The 16102-nt window shown below is 40.7% G+C and overlaps 1 protein-coding gene across 1 annotated transcript in view; it reads right to left on the bottom strand.

Annotated features, from left to right (window-relative positions):
- The window catches only part of ZNF366 (zinc finger protein 366), a 68521-nt gene extending 52710 nt beyond the window's left edge, over nt 1-15811 (bottom strand). The window contains exon 1 of the mRNA XM_046000818.1: nt 15688-15811. The gene's annotated coding sequence lies outside the window, so the exon portion shown is untranslated. The remainder of the gene's footprint in view (nt 1-15687) is intronic.
- Between the last annotated feature and the right edge of the window lie 291 nt (nt 15812-16102).

Raw genomic sequence — 16102 nt, 5'->3', positions numbered from 1 at the left:
TGACTTACCAAGCACCCAATGTGGCCAGGTAATGAACTACAAATGTTCGAGTGTGTTATATCACAGAAAGGCTGAGCGATATGTGACAAGCAGCATACACTTGGAAGTCAGGAAGCCCAGGGCTTGAATTCTAGGTCTTCCACTTAACCGTCTGTGACAAGGTACTTCATCATTGAGTCCCAGTTTTCCTCAGTGGGAAAAATGGCAATTAAGAAAAATACATAACCCACCTCACAGGGTTATTAAGAGATTTCATAAAATATGAAATAAACCCACTTGACATAGAAAAAGGCACTAAATAAATAGTAATTACCCTTTACCGGTATTTGGGCTTCTTAACAATGCTGGTAAGAAGATATTCTCATAGTTATAAAGAGGAAGGAAAAAGACCTAAGACAAGATAAGGGCTGGGAGCTAGAAAAATAATAAGACAAGTAATTCTCAGTTCAAGTTCCTTGATTTTTACTCCAGGATCCTTCATCTGGACCCTCTGAGAGAGAATCCCAGCAGTTGCTTTGGCCTAAAAATGGGTCTCCTGGAGCCCAGTCTATGGTCATTGGCCAGACCCCTGGGATGGGGGAAGGGAACATTCTGGGTCAAACACGAGAGATGGGGACAAACTAGAGATTGCTGAAGTGTGCAGCCTGCTGCTGGGGAGTCCTGGAGCCACACCTTATTGAGGTGGCTGAAGAGACCTGTGGGTTATGAAGGAGGTACGCTGGAGGCCTGGGGCTGGGTAACGTAGGTTTACATATTTCAAACAGCTGATACGTGGAAGAATGATTGTTCTGTGTGGTCCCTATGTGGTCTGCTATGTGAGCAGAAACAGGGCCAGTGGATGGAGGTGATGGGGAAGACTTCATCTCCATTTCATAGAGCCGTTAGTTTCCTGGCAACTTCTGAAAGAATCCAGCTGGCTTTCATTCACCTTAGTGTCCACAGCACCAGCACAGATCCTCGCCCACATGGGACAGCCACGGAGCGGTAACTGCTAGGATTATTACTGGCTGGTCTTAAAAAAAAAAAAAAAGCAGCCAATTTTGAAAAGCTGGTAGTCTCTTCATTGGCCCATCTGCCTGAGACTTATGGTAAAAAGCACTATGTCAGGGGCCTTGGGTGGCTCAGTCAGTTAAGCGTCCAACTCTTGATTTCAGCTCAGGACGTGATCTCAGGGTTGTGAGATTGAGTCCCACTGTGGGCTCCACACTGGGCTTACTGGGCTTACTGGCTAAGATTCTCTCTCTCCCTCTGCCCTTCCCCACCCGCTCTAAAAAAAGAAAAGAAAAAAAAAGAGAGAGAGAGAGAGAAAGCCATGTCAGCCAGCACTGAAACTCAGAGCAGCCCATCTTTTAAAGTCTAGCAACAGGTGTTTTACCTCTACCTTCGTTCAACACTTCCCTTTGCAAACACCAAAACAAAACCAAAAACCCTCTTTCTGTTAGGCTCCAAGATTATTTATGTAAAGAAGCCAAATAACTGTCCATGGGACAATCTGGAAGTGAAATTTTAAGCTAGATAAACACTGAGCCTGCTATGAAAGTTCATTTTAACTTCCTTTGACCCTCTTCTAACTGTGGTCCTCAGCATTTTGGTTTGTGGTAAGAAAGCATTGCTTCTCTCCTATCTAGAAGGTCTACTGGTCTTGTTTCCTCTTACAGTCTTTCAAGAGGAATATAGCCTGCACTTGGGTTCTAAGGCCGGCTCTCTCTGCCCGATCCCTTCCACACATGTCTTGGGGCATCTAAATTCAAGAGACTTGTGAAGTCTGAGGAACCAGGTGGGCTGGCTGGAGCTCCCTGAAGCAAAAACCCCTCAACAGGTCATCTGCACAAAAGCAGCTGTCCTGGGATGAAGGAAATGTAGATGAGGAATCACATATCTAGAATTGCCCTCTCTTCCAATTTCACATTTTCAGTTACTCATTGTTCATTCCAAAAATGTCCAAGTCCCAACTATGTGTCCAAAACAGTGGCAAGTGGTGCCTAACACAACCATAATATTTGTCGAGTGTTTGCTGTGTGTCAAGAATGCGTGAAAGATGTCACATGCATTAGCTCATGTGACTCTCCCAGCATTGTGTGAGGTAAAATTGGTAAAATTCTCCATTTTACCAATGAGGAAACTAGGACACAAACAGGTTAAGCAAATTGCCCAAGGTCACACAGATAGAAAGGAAAGGAACCAGGACTTTTTTTTTCTTTTTTAATATTATTTATTTATTTGTCAGAGAGAGAGTGTGAGCGAGCACAAGCAGGGGAAATGGCAGGCAGAGGGAGATGCAGGCTCCCCACAGAGCAGGGAGCCCAATGCTGGACTTGATCCCAGGACCCTGGGATCATGACCTGAGCTAAAGGCAGCTGCTTAACTGACTGAGCCACCAGGCATCCCAGGGTTTTGATTTGTTTTGTTTTTAAGACAGCTGTTAGATGAAGAAATTAAACAGTAATGACACATACTTCCAAACACTTTCTAGACTTATTTCAAATACACAAACTGGTTCTAGGTAGTAGTTTAAGAATGAAAACTCATTGCCACCAGAGACCTAAATTATTCCAAGTACCTCCCTTCATTTTATTAGTGAATCCTGGTTTTGGTCTCCTGCAGTGATTCCTAGGCATCTCAGCATGAGGATTCTCATTGCAAATCATAAAAATAAACTCATATCCCCAATAAGTTAGAAAAAAATATGAAATAACCCAAAGAGTTCAGTAACCTCTTCAAATTAATTTATATTTTATTAATTACCCTAATACAATTAGATTGGAAAAGCAGAGTTACATACACACTCGCAACATTGTTTAGTCTGCATGCAAACATTAAGCCTTGACATCTAAATACAGATTCCTTGCCTCCTTCAGTCCCCAGACCCCCTGGAGTCCACAGAGCTGTAGCACTCCAGCCAGTTGTTCCTCTTCCCTGAGCCTCAGTTTTCCGATCTCTAAAGTGGGAATAATAAGAGCTTTCCTGGGGGATCTCAGAGAGAACTAATGTGAGGCCAGCAGAAATTTGGAGGGCCCTTGTTCTGGAGGGGACCAAAATGCTTAAAACCACAGTCCCTAACCAATATGGTTCCGATGTAGTTAAGCAGAACAGATACATATGAGCTGGGCAACCCCCTAAAGTAAAGTATGCCTTCTGGAACCTAGTTCTAGAATGTGACATGGTAATGTATGAGGCAGGGAGTGTACACAAAAGGGGTTCACGATCACAATTCACGATCACATGATTATAAACAGGAGACATTTAGTTCACTTGAAAGCTATCAGTTTGTTGTTGTGAGGTTCAAGCCACTATCTGTGGCTGAGACAAAGTTACAGGGACCCCAAGTTGTCCGGGTTTAGATACCGCCCTTGCTGTGTGGCACTGAGACTGAAGTTGGGGACCATGAGCCTGTGCACATCACGGTGACGGAAGATGTTTGGTTTGATTTGCTTGGAAGCCGCAACTCACATTTATTGAATGGCTACCATGGCAAGGAGGTTATGTGATGGCCCAGATATTAATATTTGATGATCTTCTGGTCCAAGTGTAATTAAGGCACTTTTATCATGCATATGGAAACTTGCTCTCTAACTTATGAGGCTCGACCCCCCAGCCCGATGTCAGTCTCTTTGCAGCTTGCCTTCATCACATGGATATAATCGACTCCAGGGATGTAACCTTAGAAGTTTCCCCCAGTGATACTGGCTTGGGGGCAGCAGAAATGGCTCTTGTATCTCCATTTGGGTTCTTGGATTTAAAAAAAAAACAAGCCATTCCATCACCCCCAAACTCCCAGCTCATGATATTAGTGAGTATGCAGCTTGATAATCCTCCCTCCACTGCCAGGAAAGTGGGTCCCATGAGTAGGGGAATTCAGATTAATAATTAGAAGGGCTAATATTTATTAAATATTACCATTAGGCAGGCACTATACTAAGCAATTACATGAATTATCACTCTTACTCTCCACAGTAAACCTTAAGGGGGGGAGCTGTTTTATATCTGCCATGCAGATGAAGAAATTAGAACTATCAATGTGTTTATTACCACACCGCTGGCAGGCAAGAGGGCTGGGACTTGACTTCAAGCAGTCACCCTACAACATGAGTTGTGAGCACTCCTCTGTTTTGTCTTGTCACTCCTTCCCCACGTATGTGCTTGGTGGGATGCCTTGTCACCCTGGTTAACAACCATATTTTCCATGTTGCCAAGACTATGGGGACCTGATACACTGAGATGCACCTGAGCAAGAAAGAACAAAGCCTTGGGTCGTGGCTCTTTGTGTGATAGTCCGTGACAAGCTGGCAGCAAGAATGTAGACAGATGTGAGATGATCATCCCTAAAGAAATTCTCCAAATACAGAACTTGAAAAGTCAGAAGCATCCTCAGAAGAGCCAACTGGTCCAACCCCTTCATCTTACAGATAAGGAAACAGAGGTTCAGACAGTTGCCCACAGTCATGGAGCTGGTGTGGGACTCACAGCTCCCCTCTCTCTCCCTCTTCCTCTCTCTTCTCATTTGTTTTGATTGAGTACAAAAGGATATTCAGTGAAAATGTTTCCTTTACATTCCTTCCCCTACCCCAGCCATCACACTCACCTGCCCAAAGGTAAATTCTTTTTAAAAAATTATAATTAATTAGTTAACTGATTTATTTAAATTTAATTAATATATACTGTATCATTAGTTTCAGTGGTAAAGGTCAGTGATTCATCAGTTGCCTATAACACCCAGTGCTCATTACTTCAAGTGCCCTCCTTCATGCCCATCCCCCTGCTATCCCATCCTTCTACCCTGCCCCCATCCCCTCCAGCAACCCTCAGTTTGTTTCCTAGAGTTCAGAGCCTCTTATGGTTTGCCTCCCTCTCTGTTTTCCTCTTACTTTAGTTTTCCCTCCCTTCCCCTATGTTCATCTGTTTTGTTCCCAAAGGCAAATTCTATTAGCTGGAGTACTGTATCCTTTTAGAGATATTCTCTGCATACCAAAAATATACTTTTGTTTTTTTGTTGTTTTTTTTTTTAAATAAAAGTGGTAGCATTATGTACACTGGCAGGTGTACAGGTTGGAGGTTGCTCCGTTATTACAATGTACAGAACTTCCTCACTTTTTTTCTTTCACAAATTTGACAGCTTTATTGAGATGTAATTTACATAATCTAAAATACATACATTTCTAAGTGTCAATGTGATGAGTTTTAGAAGATTTATGTAGTTGTACAATCATTACCAAACCCCACTTTTGGAATAATTTCATTACTTCCAGAAAGTTCCATGATGTTCATTTGCAGTCACTTCCAGCTTCCACTTCTAGCCCCTGTCAGATACTCAGCTACTTTCTCCTCTCTCTAGATTCTTTTGTTTTTCAAAATTTCAAATAAATGAAATCATTCCATGTTTGTTCTACATCTGGCTCCTTGAATACTGTTGTGTCTGGCTTCTTTTCCTTAGCAAGCAGTTTTTTGACATTCACCACGTCATTGCACAAAGCAGTAGTCCCTTTTCATGGCTGGGAGGTACCCACTGCACAGATCTACCACCTTTTGTTTCTCTACTCACCCACTGATTGACCTTTGAATTGTTTCCAGTTTGGGGTAAATGAATAAGGATGCTGTGAACATTTGTGTGCGAGTCTTTTATATGGACATGTGATTTCATTATTAGTGGGTAGTTGCCCAGAAGTAGAATTGCTGGGTTGCATGGTAAGTATAGATTTAACTATTTGAGAAACTGCCAAACTGTTTCCCAAACTGGCAGTACCCTGTCACATTCCCACCTGTCTTATCCCACAGTGGATAAGAGCCTAGTTTCTGCACATCCTCAAGAACATTTGGTATTTTCGGTCGTTTTGGTTTGGGACATTTTACTGGATGTGTAGTTATAGCTCATCATGGTTTTAATTTGTATTTTCTTTATTGCTATTACATATCTTTTCATGTGCTTATTTGCTGTTTATATATCTTCTGGGTTTAAGTATCTATTCAAAATATTTGCCCAGCTTTTAATTGGGTTGTTTGTCCTATTCTTGAGTTGTTAAGAGTTCTTTATATATTCTGGAAACAAGGGCTTTATCAGCTCTGTTTATTTTCTCCTCACTTGTTTTATTTTTCTAATGGTGTCCTTTTTTTTTTAAACAGCAAAAGTTTTTGATTTTGACAAAGTCCAATTTATTACTTTTTTCATGTATTGTTTGTGCATTTTATGTCATAACTAAGAAATCATTGACTAACCATGGTTACAAAGATTTTCTCCTACATTTTCTTTTAAAATTTTTTATAATTTTAACTCTTACATTTAAGTCTATGATCTACTCTTAGTTAATGTATGTGTATGGTTTGAAGTAAGAGCCTAAGATCAGGCTTACTTTTGCATACAGATATGCAGTTTTTCCAGTGCCATTTGTTTCAAAGATTGTCTTTCCCTCATTGCATTACCTTTACACATTTGTCACAGTTGAGTATATACCCAGAATCCATTCCTGGACTTTATTCTATTCATTCTTTTTTAGGACTGCATAATACTCCATTCTGTAGCCATACTGTGCTTAATTTAATCAGTGCCTTATTAATGGACAGTTATGCTTCTTAAACTCCTTTCTCCCTATTTCAAATATTACCCTGGCAAATATGTTCCATTGTAGGAATGTCTTTTTGCATCTTATACATATATTGTAGGGTTAATTCCAAGAGAAGTCGGTTTTACATTTTGGTAGACATTACCAAATTGCTCCCTACAGTTAAGTTTTGCTAGCTCACTATTGCATCAGATGCATGACAATACTTGCCAAATCCCCAGAAACAAATATGCTAACAAATGTTTCATCAAGCAGGTAGAAAATAGTATCTCATAGTTTTAATTTGTATTTTCTTATTAGGAAGAAGGATAAGTATCTTTTGTTCATAAATTTTAGAGACAACTATATTTCATTTTATGTGAAATGTAGTTCATGTCATTTGCCCATTTCTTGTGATATTATGTTCCTTGTGATACACATTATAAGTTTCCCCCAGTTTTGTATTTGTCTTTTGACCTTATTAACTGAGTTTTAGCCCTATAGAAGCCCTTTATTTAAAGTGATAAAATGTTTTAAGTGATAAAATAAATGTTAAGGCTTCTTGGTAAAACCAGATTTTCCCTACTCTGAGATTCAAAAAATGAATCTCTCATTTTTTCTTATTTTTAATGTTCTAATTTTTAATTCAGCATTCCCCTCTGATATGCAATGCTGTTTTTGTCATATACTAAATTCCCATATGCATTTGGGCATACTGATCTGTCATCTATTCATGTGTTAATAAGCACACTCAGTCCTCTATTCTCTGACTACTTCTGTCCTGTGTTCCTTGTGTCTTCAAAATGACAATTAGTGAATGAAAGCCTTTAAGAATTGCTTGCAATAACACTTAACGTCCTTTCTCACCTTCTCTCCTGCTGTTACTAGCTAACAAAATTCAAACTCTTTTTAATATCCCTATAAGGAAAATATAATTGGGATGGAAGGTCTGTTTGGAAGTCTAGGTGATTAATAATCAGATAACTACATTTTTGAGTCAAATAAATAAATTGGTACTAATCTATGGTTTCTTTCTAGAACAACCAATGATTTGGGATAGGCTGCGTCTCTCTGTGTGTATGTTTATATACATGTGTGTAATCCTCTGTGCCATAAACAGAAGAAGTCGCTCTTTATTAAGTAAACCAAACCCCCCATCCGCCCACTCCAAAATCCATAGTGGTCGAGAAAACAAGTCTGTCACTTTATGTCCTAATCATTCTGTGGTGGGATATGCTCATGGTTTAAGGTCCTTCCCAGCTTCATGGATTAATATGTGATGCCAAAATTGCTCTCCTAGAAGGGTCAGAAGGAACACAAAGGAGCCAGTGTAAGCCATTGTAAAGAGTGGGGGGGTCTGAGCCCTTAGAGGTTGTAAAGATGCACTAGATAGGATTTCCTTCTTCAAAATGACATAGTACTAGGCTGTACCGTCTTGTCTCCAAACAGGGCTTTCCACTCCTCTCCAGCATGGCTGCTTAAACCTGGGGCCTGGGCTGCTGTCAGGAGATAAGAACTCTCCCTGGGGACCTAAATAGAGCCAGAGATGGGTCATTGTGCCGAGTTGGGACTGGGTGACAGGAACACTGTGGACGAAGTTGGAGGAACCACTGACTTGCTTGCTGCATTGCTAGATGTCTCCTGAGCATCAGAAAAGATGGTGCTTGGAATAGTCCCTCCTTACTAACCTCTCTGAAAAAAACCTGGCAGAAGGAGAGATTCTGCACATACCTAGGAGTAACTGTGTGGAACTTTTTGAATGTTCCTCACCCTAAAAGTTCAAGGTCTAGTATTTCAGGAGGTCCATCTTGATGGATTAAGTATTGTTCTCATTAGCACCTTAAAATTGTTCTCATTAGCACCTGGATATATATATTTAGTATATTATATGTATTTCTATATTTTCCCTATATGTATATATTTAGTAAAATATATATTTAGTAAAAGATATATATACATATATATGTGTGTGTATATATATATGATAATGCTGGAAGATCTTTATCTTTCTTTCTTGACTGAAAAAATCCTCCAGTGGAGGGAGGGTTTGCTGGGGGTGGGAGGATCCACTGTGCTGTGGGGAAGAAAACTGCCTGAACTAGAAAAACAGCCAGAAACAAAGTGGTGGTGTACTGCGGTGGGTGTTCCATAAAACAGAGCTGAAAACGTGAAGTTCTCCGTCTCCCTGCACTTCCTGTGGAAGAAGGCCAGAGGGCCTTGATTAAGGGGGAGAAGCCACCATCTCCATCCAGGCAGAGGCCTGGACGAAGCAAACCAGAGGCTATTCCGGTCCTCTCCCTCACTCTCTTCCGGCCCTGCTTCCTTTCCCCACCCCTCCAACAATACCTCCTCTTGATTTCTGTTCCAAGACAGAACGGTGAGTCCCAATGAAAAGGAAACTTTAAGGATTCTTTCCATGAAGTTTTCTAACTGGGCAGAGTGAGGTGTGTGTGTTGGCATCTGCTCCTTGGCAGTGATGCTGGAGACCCCAGAGGCTCCCATCCTTTTCCCTGAGGCAGACTCAAGGCAGGTAGCAGGGTTTCTTGTCCCCATTCCCTAGCAGTTAATGGAAGAAGCTGGTAGAACACCTCTTCTTCCTGGAAGGACTCTAAGCTTACTCTCTCTGGTATGGTTTCTTTAAAAGTTTTTTTCAATTTTTTTTCAAAAGCTGTATGTCTTCGGGGGCTGATGTCACCCCAAATGCTTGTTACTACCTCTCATGGGACTTCCTTATCCTGAGCTAGTAGCTTATGGAGTGGGCAGACACTTGGCCCCCTCCCCAGGTTCATTAGATCTGGGGAAGGCCTAGAAATCTGTGCCAGGTGATTCTGATGTTTGGTGCTCAGAACCCACTTGAAAAACAATACCCCAGACCTATCTCTCTGAGATTATCAGGGTCCCTTGGTGTGGAGTTGACCTGCTTGGTGAGACCATAAAAATCATGCCTAATGTAGCTGAGAGCTGCATAGACTCAAGACTTGTCCAATAACTACTGTAATCACTCTCCAGGAAGGAGTTCTGTTGTCTCAGATAAAGTCAAGGTTAACAAATGGCTTTGTAACTTTTTTGAACAGGGACCTACATTCTGAAATCACTCCGTATACAACAGGCCAAACCCCTAATATAGTGCTGCTCAAACTTGAATGTGTATCTTAATCCCATGGAGGTCATGTTGAGATACTGATTCTGATTCAGGAGGTCTGCGACGGAACTGGGGGTTGTGCTTTTCTAACAGACTCCTGGGCGATGCCACGCTATTGACCCTTGGACTACATCTGAGGAGCACTACCTTCAGGGATACGTAATTTTTTAAAAATATTATTAGCTGCAGATAACTTTTTCTCCTTAATGAGAAACCTGACACAAGCAACGTCAATTTAGTGACCTTGAGTAAATCACTTACTTTCTCTAGTTTATCTCTTAAACAAGGTGATTGTCCTTCGTCATTTCCGAATTGAGAGCAAGAAAGCACTAACTTCTTAGAATGGGAAGGCAAGGTGAAATGATGTATATACAGTTCTTAGCAGGCTCCAAACTTGGGAATGACTCCTCTCTAAATGTTGCCGGTGGTGGTGGTGGTGGTGGTGGTGCTCATTCTGCCATTTTAGATCTGTGGCCATCATAGAATGAGGTCTAAGTGAGGCTGTAACATATTACAGGAAAATAGCATGGATCAAAATTGCCTTTGTGTGCTCTGGTCCTTGGCTTTATCAGTGTGAACAGAAAGAGCTTTTTCAGTTTCTTCTGCCAATGACAGAAACCTTGGACCCCATGAGCGCCTTGTTGTTATATTTATATTTATACTTTAAATTGGCCAAAGAAGTACAGATCTGCCTCTGTCCTGTGTTTGTCCATTTGATCATCTCTACTGCCTGCTTATATAAAGGAAAGGGTGTTGTGTACCACAAGGAGATCACATTTCCCTCCCTGAATTCACCCCTTCATGTTTGTGTAAACTCAGCCCAAGTGACATCCCTTTACTTGAATTTACAACCCTGCCTATAAAAAAACAGAGAGCCCTGAGCATTTCCTACAAGGCTGAATTCTGGCCCCCGGCTCTTCCAGCCAAGGAAAAACAAACCATCTCTCTCTCTCTCTCTTTCTTTCTCCAAAAACAATTTGCTAACCCATCATCTGCCCAGAAAACAAATGGAAAATAAAATGCGGCCAACAGTCTTCTTTGTGGATCTGAGAAATGTTGATCTCCCACGAGCGAGCAGGTGGGGCCCTTGCCGAGATGACACATTAATACACATAAGTATAGCAGCGCCACGCACATAATGGTGGAACAAGCCACAATTGCAGTCAATTGAGGCGGGGAAGAAATATGTCAGGCTGGCAGTTTGCCATCGCCTAGACCCTAAAAAAGTTTGATGAACTTTTTTTACTTACTAGCTACTGCATTTGGCTTTACATAAACATAGCATATTTCACTCTACAGCCCATTTAAGTATGAAGTTATCTGTTCAACAGATATTTATTGTGCAGCTGTTAGATGCCATGTGCTTTTCTAGGCCCTGAGCGCATTGCAGTGAACAGATGAGGTCCCTATCCTCATCATGCCTATTTTCTGGTGAACTCCTATCTGACACGTATCTCCTGATGATGACATGTTCTTATTCCTTTATCTGAATGTCTTTGTTTCTCCCCCCAAATGTTTGTTATTTGAATGGTCAAAAGCGAACAGCCATTATTAGGCTAGCTGCTTTTAAGAGCGCTGTTGCGTCTCTCTTGTCTCTCTGTTCCAATCAGATGGAGAGCTGCGTCCCTTGCTACTCCACTTAATTAGGTATAAACTTTGAGAAAAAAAACTGAGTGATTTAGGTAGAAACAAAATCAAGAAAATCAGAACGATTTCTTCTTTAAGTTGCAGGTTTTCCTTATAATTAAAGCAGATTTAACATGGCTTGCGTGCGCTGGTTTTTCAAACACCAGTATCATTCTTTTGCCTCTCCGTGTCACCACTAACTTAGGGACGAGAATCTGATGTCTGAAATAAGCTTGGCAACACACACTGTCAAAATGTAAAAACAAATCAAAAAGTCTATGAGATTGAAACTAGAAATAATTTTTAAAACTTGAATAGAAAAATTTAGTGTCTGTTTTTCTTGACTAAATAAACAATGCATGCTCACTGTAAGAGGAAAATATTATAGAAATGCATAAATCAAAAAATGCTATGCAGGCAATATTACAATATTTATACACCTAAGCAATTGCTCTTTTTGTGATTTATATATGGTTATAGAATTCTGATTAGTCTCAACAAATTGTTTGGCTAGCATATTTCTTACTTTATAAGACTAACAGCTTCTAGAATTACAATTGATCAATTGAAAACTAATTTCTGGAGAAAATATGTGATGCCAAATAGGAATTCCACTTAAAACATACATTTTTATTTAATGTCAGTGCAATCCTGAAGAAAACAGAACAAGAAACCATTTGTTTAGAAAATCATAGGATGTCAGTATCATATCTCACAGATCACCCACTGCAGTGGGCAGGGGAGAAGAGTGTATGTAAACAAGCACCCAGGTAAATTCTGATGCACACTGAACCCACACAGACCACCCTGAGAATCACCAATTTTGTTTGATTCATCATATTGGAGACAAGAAAACTGAGGTCCAAGCAAGTAAAGAAACCTTCCAGGTGACACATTCAGGGAATGGTGGAGGTCAGACGAGAACAGAACCCAAGTGCTGTGACTCCAGTCTGCTCCTTGTTCTATTATGCTGAAGTCACATTTGAAGGTACCTTTTGCGCAGTATGAACTGCGCAACAACCCAACCTCAGGTGGCTCTCCAAAGATTAAGTTGTTCAAACAAGTCTTTACTGTATCAGAAATCCAACAAAAGAATCTCAGAGTTTCACGTTGTAAGTGACAGATTTCTGGTTGTTGTTGTGGTTGTACGTTTTCTTCGGGAAAGTAGAGAGGGAAGTTTAACCAAGACCTAAGCTAAAGTATCGTTATTACTTGACAAATTAATCAGCATGTATGTTTTAAAGTTTAAAGTGAGAGAAAAACAGCAGTTGGATGAACCACACCCCCCACCCACCTCCAGCCACCTACACACACTATGGTGATAATGGTGTTCTTATTATCCACGTGAAGTTAAGTAGCTTTTTACGAAAATGTTTAGGGAGAGAGATCACCAAGGGTGCCGCCCTCACTAGGGAGACAACATGTCATTTCAAGTCCTTTCTCTGTGGCTGAGTCATGGTACTGCCACGATGGTCTCCAAAAAAACGTGTCTCCAGCCCTCCATGGCCAGGGAAAAGGTCACCAACGACACAGAGCTCAGCGGTTTGGGGAAGTAGGTGAAAGGGAGAATGGAACATCTACAGTATAATTGCAGTCTCTTCAAACACTCATCTAAGCTGAAAACTTTTATTCTAGGGCAACCTTTCCCCTGCATCGAGCTCTGTTGAACACAGCCGGCATTTTAATGAGGTTAAATCTGGTGTTTCTGCCATGAGTGGAAATGAACATCAAAACATTCAGCTCTGTCTTCCTTTATCTTACAAGAATTTGGGGTTCAGGATACCTTCACTAAATGTGGGCCCAACTCTAAAGCTACGAAGAGGAATTTTGTTCTGATAGACCCCTGTCACGTATTGACCAAAGATAATGATGACAAATTACAGAATAAGTGTTCTATTCACCACATTAAAAAAATACAGTATCCTTAAGTAACATATGAAAATTTAAAAAATTACAGCTGGTATTGATTGACTCCCGCTACTTGCCATGAATTGTCCATAATTGCCAAGGTTGATTGCATTATATACATAATCTTATTTTATCCTCACAAGTCTATTACATGGATGCAGGTTTATACTTAAGGAAACTGAGGCTTAGGGGGGTGAACAACCTGTCCTAAGTCCGGCCCATAGTCAGCAAGTGACAAAGCTGGAATTCAAACCCAAATTTGTAGGACAACAAAGTCCGTGCTTTTGATGCTCTAATTTGATTCACATTGCAGCACGAAAACCTACAGGACACATCCTAACATAATTTAACACTTATTTGACAAATTTGTAATTAGATGCATAGTTTTGACCCAAATAAATTAACAAAATCTTCTTTGCATCAAATTCTGAATCATTCCGAGCAGGAGTTCCCCTGATGATATCACGAAAGAGCCTCTGATGACCCCAAAGAAGAATCACATAGTGGAAGTTTCCATAAGTGCCAACTCCTTGGAGTTGAGAGGAGACAGATTGGTAGCAACTAGACTAAATGGCTTTTCTCTTTAGGTAGATGAATATTTTGTCCCAGCATCAAACTAATATTCTCATTGCACTGGCTTAACAACTTAAATGGAAATAATCCGTATTTTTTCTTCTAAAGAAGAGAACATATCCCGAGCTCCTTAACCTCGGGCCACAGTGAAGACGCATGCTAGAAGTAATTTTCTAGCATGTTTTCTGCGCCATTGGCATCATACCCACATTTTACCTTACTTGTCTTCAGACAGGGTGACCCTGCCATCATTTTTTGTCATACTGTATTGCATCTGAGGCTTTTATTCAATAACCAAACTGTAGAACATTCTATGTTGTTCTAATTAAGCACAAAATTGAGTATGTTATCAAGAAAAAATGAAACCGAAAGAAGCGAGTCGAGATCACAACCCAGAGTTTTCTCCTGGGGTCACAGTTGCTGACAAAAGGTGCAAAATGCCCAAGTCAGTCAATCCTAGCTAGCCTTTGACCCAAAGATCTATGAAATGGGGTGGCTGGAAGCCCCTTTCAAGTGTTATTAGAATAATTTTGCATCCTGAAGCACACAAATGCTAATCATGCTTGTCTTACATTGCTCATTTTACAGTACTCATAAGGAAAGCCTCTTGAAAAAAGGAGAAGAAAAAAGAAATCTGACTAATGGAACAAAATGTCCATTACAGCCTGGTGGCAGCACATTTTCTCAGTCTCATTAAGATGATGGCTCAGTTTTGAGTAAAGATTAATTACTGGGTTGTGGTTCATATGCAGTCTGACCAAATTAATCTATAAATGAGAGATTGGTTGTTTTTAGCATACTCTTCACTTTCTAGGTTACTTCTTTCCCTAAGTTTTATAGAAATGAATATTTAAAAAACTGCATGATCTTTGCATTTCACCCACTCAACACCTCTCTGAATTAAATGGCTAATATTAGTAATTATATATAGTCTTTCCGAGTGACCTTGCTGGCCTATTTTTGACAGTGTGCTCTTGACTCCCTCATGGCTTGCCATGATGAGTTCTTGGTAACATTATCCTTTCTGACAAGTTTAAGTGAAGCAAGTTAGACTTTTAAAAACTAGTTGTCTGCCTAAGCTTGACCAGTTTGCTCTGTTCTATCTGGTGCTTGGAAAACCAGGAGCTGGGTGAGTATTTTTCGATCGCGTCTGTAGCTTAGTTTTTCGCTCCTCCTGTCAGAAGAGATCAGTCTTTATCCTATTCTAGCCACATGTTGTTTTCCAAAACTAAAGCTATATGCCCCAAAATCTTTGCCTTCTTTCATGTGGCGGGTGACATCTTCCATTGACAGGGGTAATAAATTTACACTCAGTCCACATGTGGGAACTGAACACATAAGCATGCAGTAAAATTCAAAGTGACATTCGTTTCTTTTTCCTCCAGCCTCAGTGATGCAGAATAACACTTACAACTTAACATTCTTTTGTGGGGAAGGGTGGTCTTGAATGGAAAGAAAAGAACAAGAGAAGGCCACCCTCAATCCAGACAAAAAGTAACAAAAGCCCTAGCGCAAACCACAGTCCTTAGCAGACACCCTCCGAAGTTTCCCAGGACATAGCACCGAGGAACACTGAACCCTCCAGTAAGACAGATCACACACTCCAGTGGCTCCAGGCTAACCCAGCCATGCTATCTGTACCCCAAATCAGATTTAACACACTGTCCTCCTCAGCCCCAGTGCAATTTTATTTCTAGTTCTGCCGGCCTCAGCTCTGCAGAACATCAGTATCCTCTTAAAAAAAAAAAAAAAAAAAGTATAAGCTTAAATCCGGGGCCACCCATCAGTCATACCTTTTGATTAAGGATTATACCCAGCAAGGTATTTTCTGTTGGAGGTGCCCACAGCAGTATCCATCCCAAGGACATTGAAATGGAAGTAGAAATGATTGCATGGGTAACTTACCAGCTCCTGAGTCTGAATGGCTGCAGCAGCCCCAGTGCTTTACCTGATCCCTTGCTCTCTCTGTCTCTCTCCCTCTCTCTCTCCCTCTTTCTCTTGTGTACAGATTTCAGGGAACTTAAAGAACTCGCAGGGACAATGTTTCAAATGACTTAAGAAAGAGAACAGGAACAATACTTCGTTCTCTTTTTCTCAGATGAGTACCTTCGGGAAGAAGGAAGGAAGGGAGGGGAGAGGGAGGAAGTCAACAACCCTTTGCTTTCCTGAAAAAAAATAAGGAAACAGAAGATAGACATCTCATTTTCTCTTAAACAAAATGTTGGAAGGGGCAAAAAAAAAAAATCTTTGAAAAAAGGAATTCCTCAAATATGTTCCCCTCTACCTCACCCCGCCCCCTCAACCCCAAGAGGTTTAAAGA

This window comes from Meles meles, chromosome 3, assembly GCF_922984935.1.
Source record: "Meles meles chromosome 3, mMelMel3.1 paternal haplotype, whole genome shotgun sequence".
Classification (NCBI taxonomy): Eukaryota; Metazoa; Chordata; class Mammalia; order Carnivora; family Mustelidae; genus Meles; species Meles meles.
The sequence above is the reverse complement of the archived record's forward strand: the minus strand, read 5'-3'. Positions and strand labels throughout refer to the sequence as shown.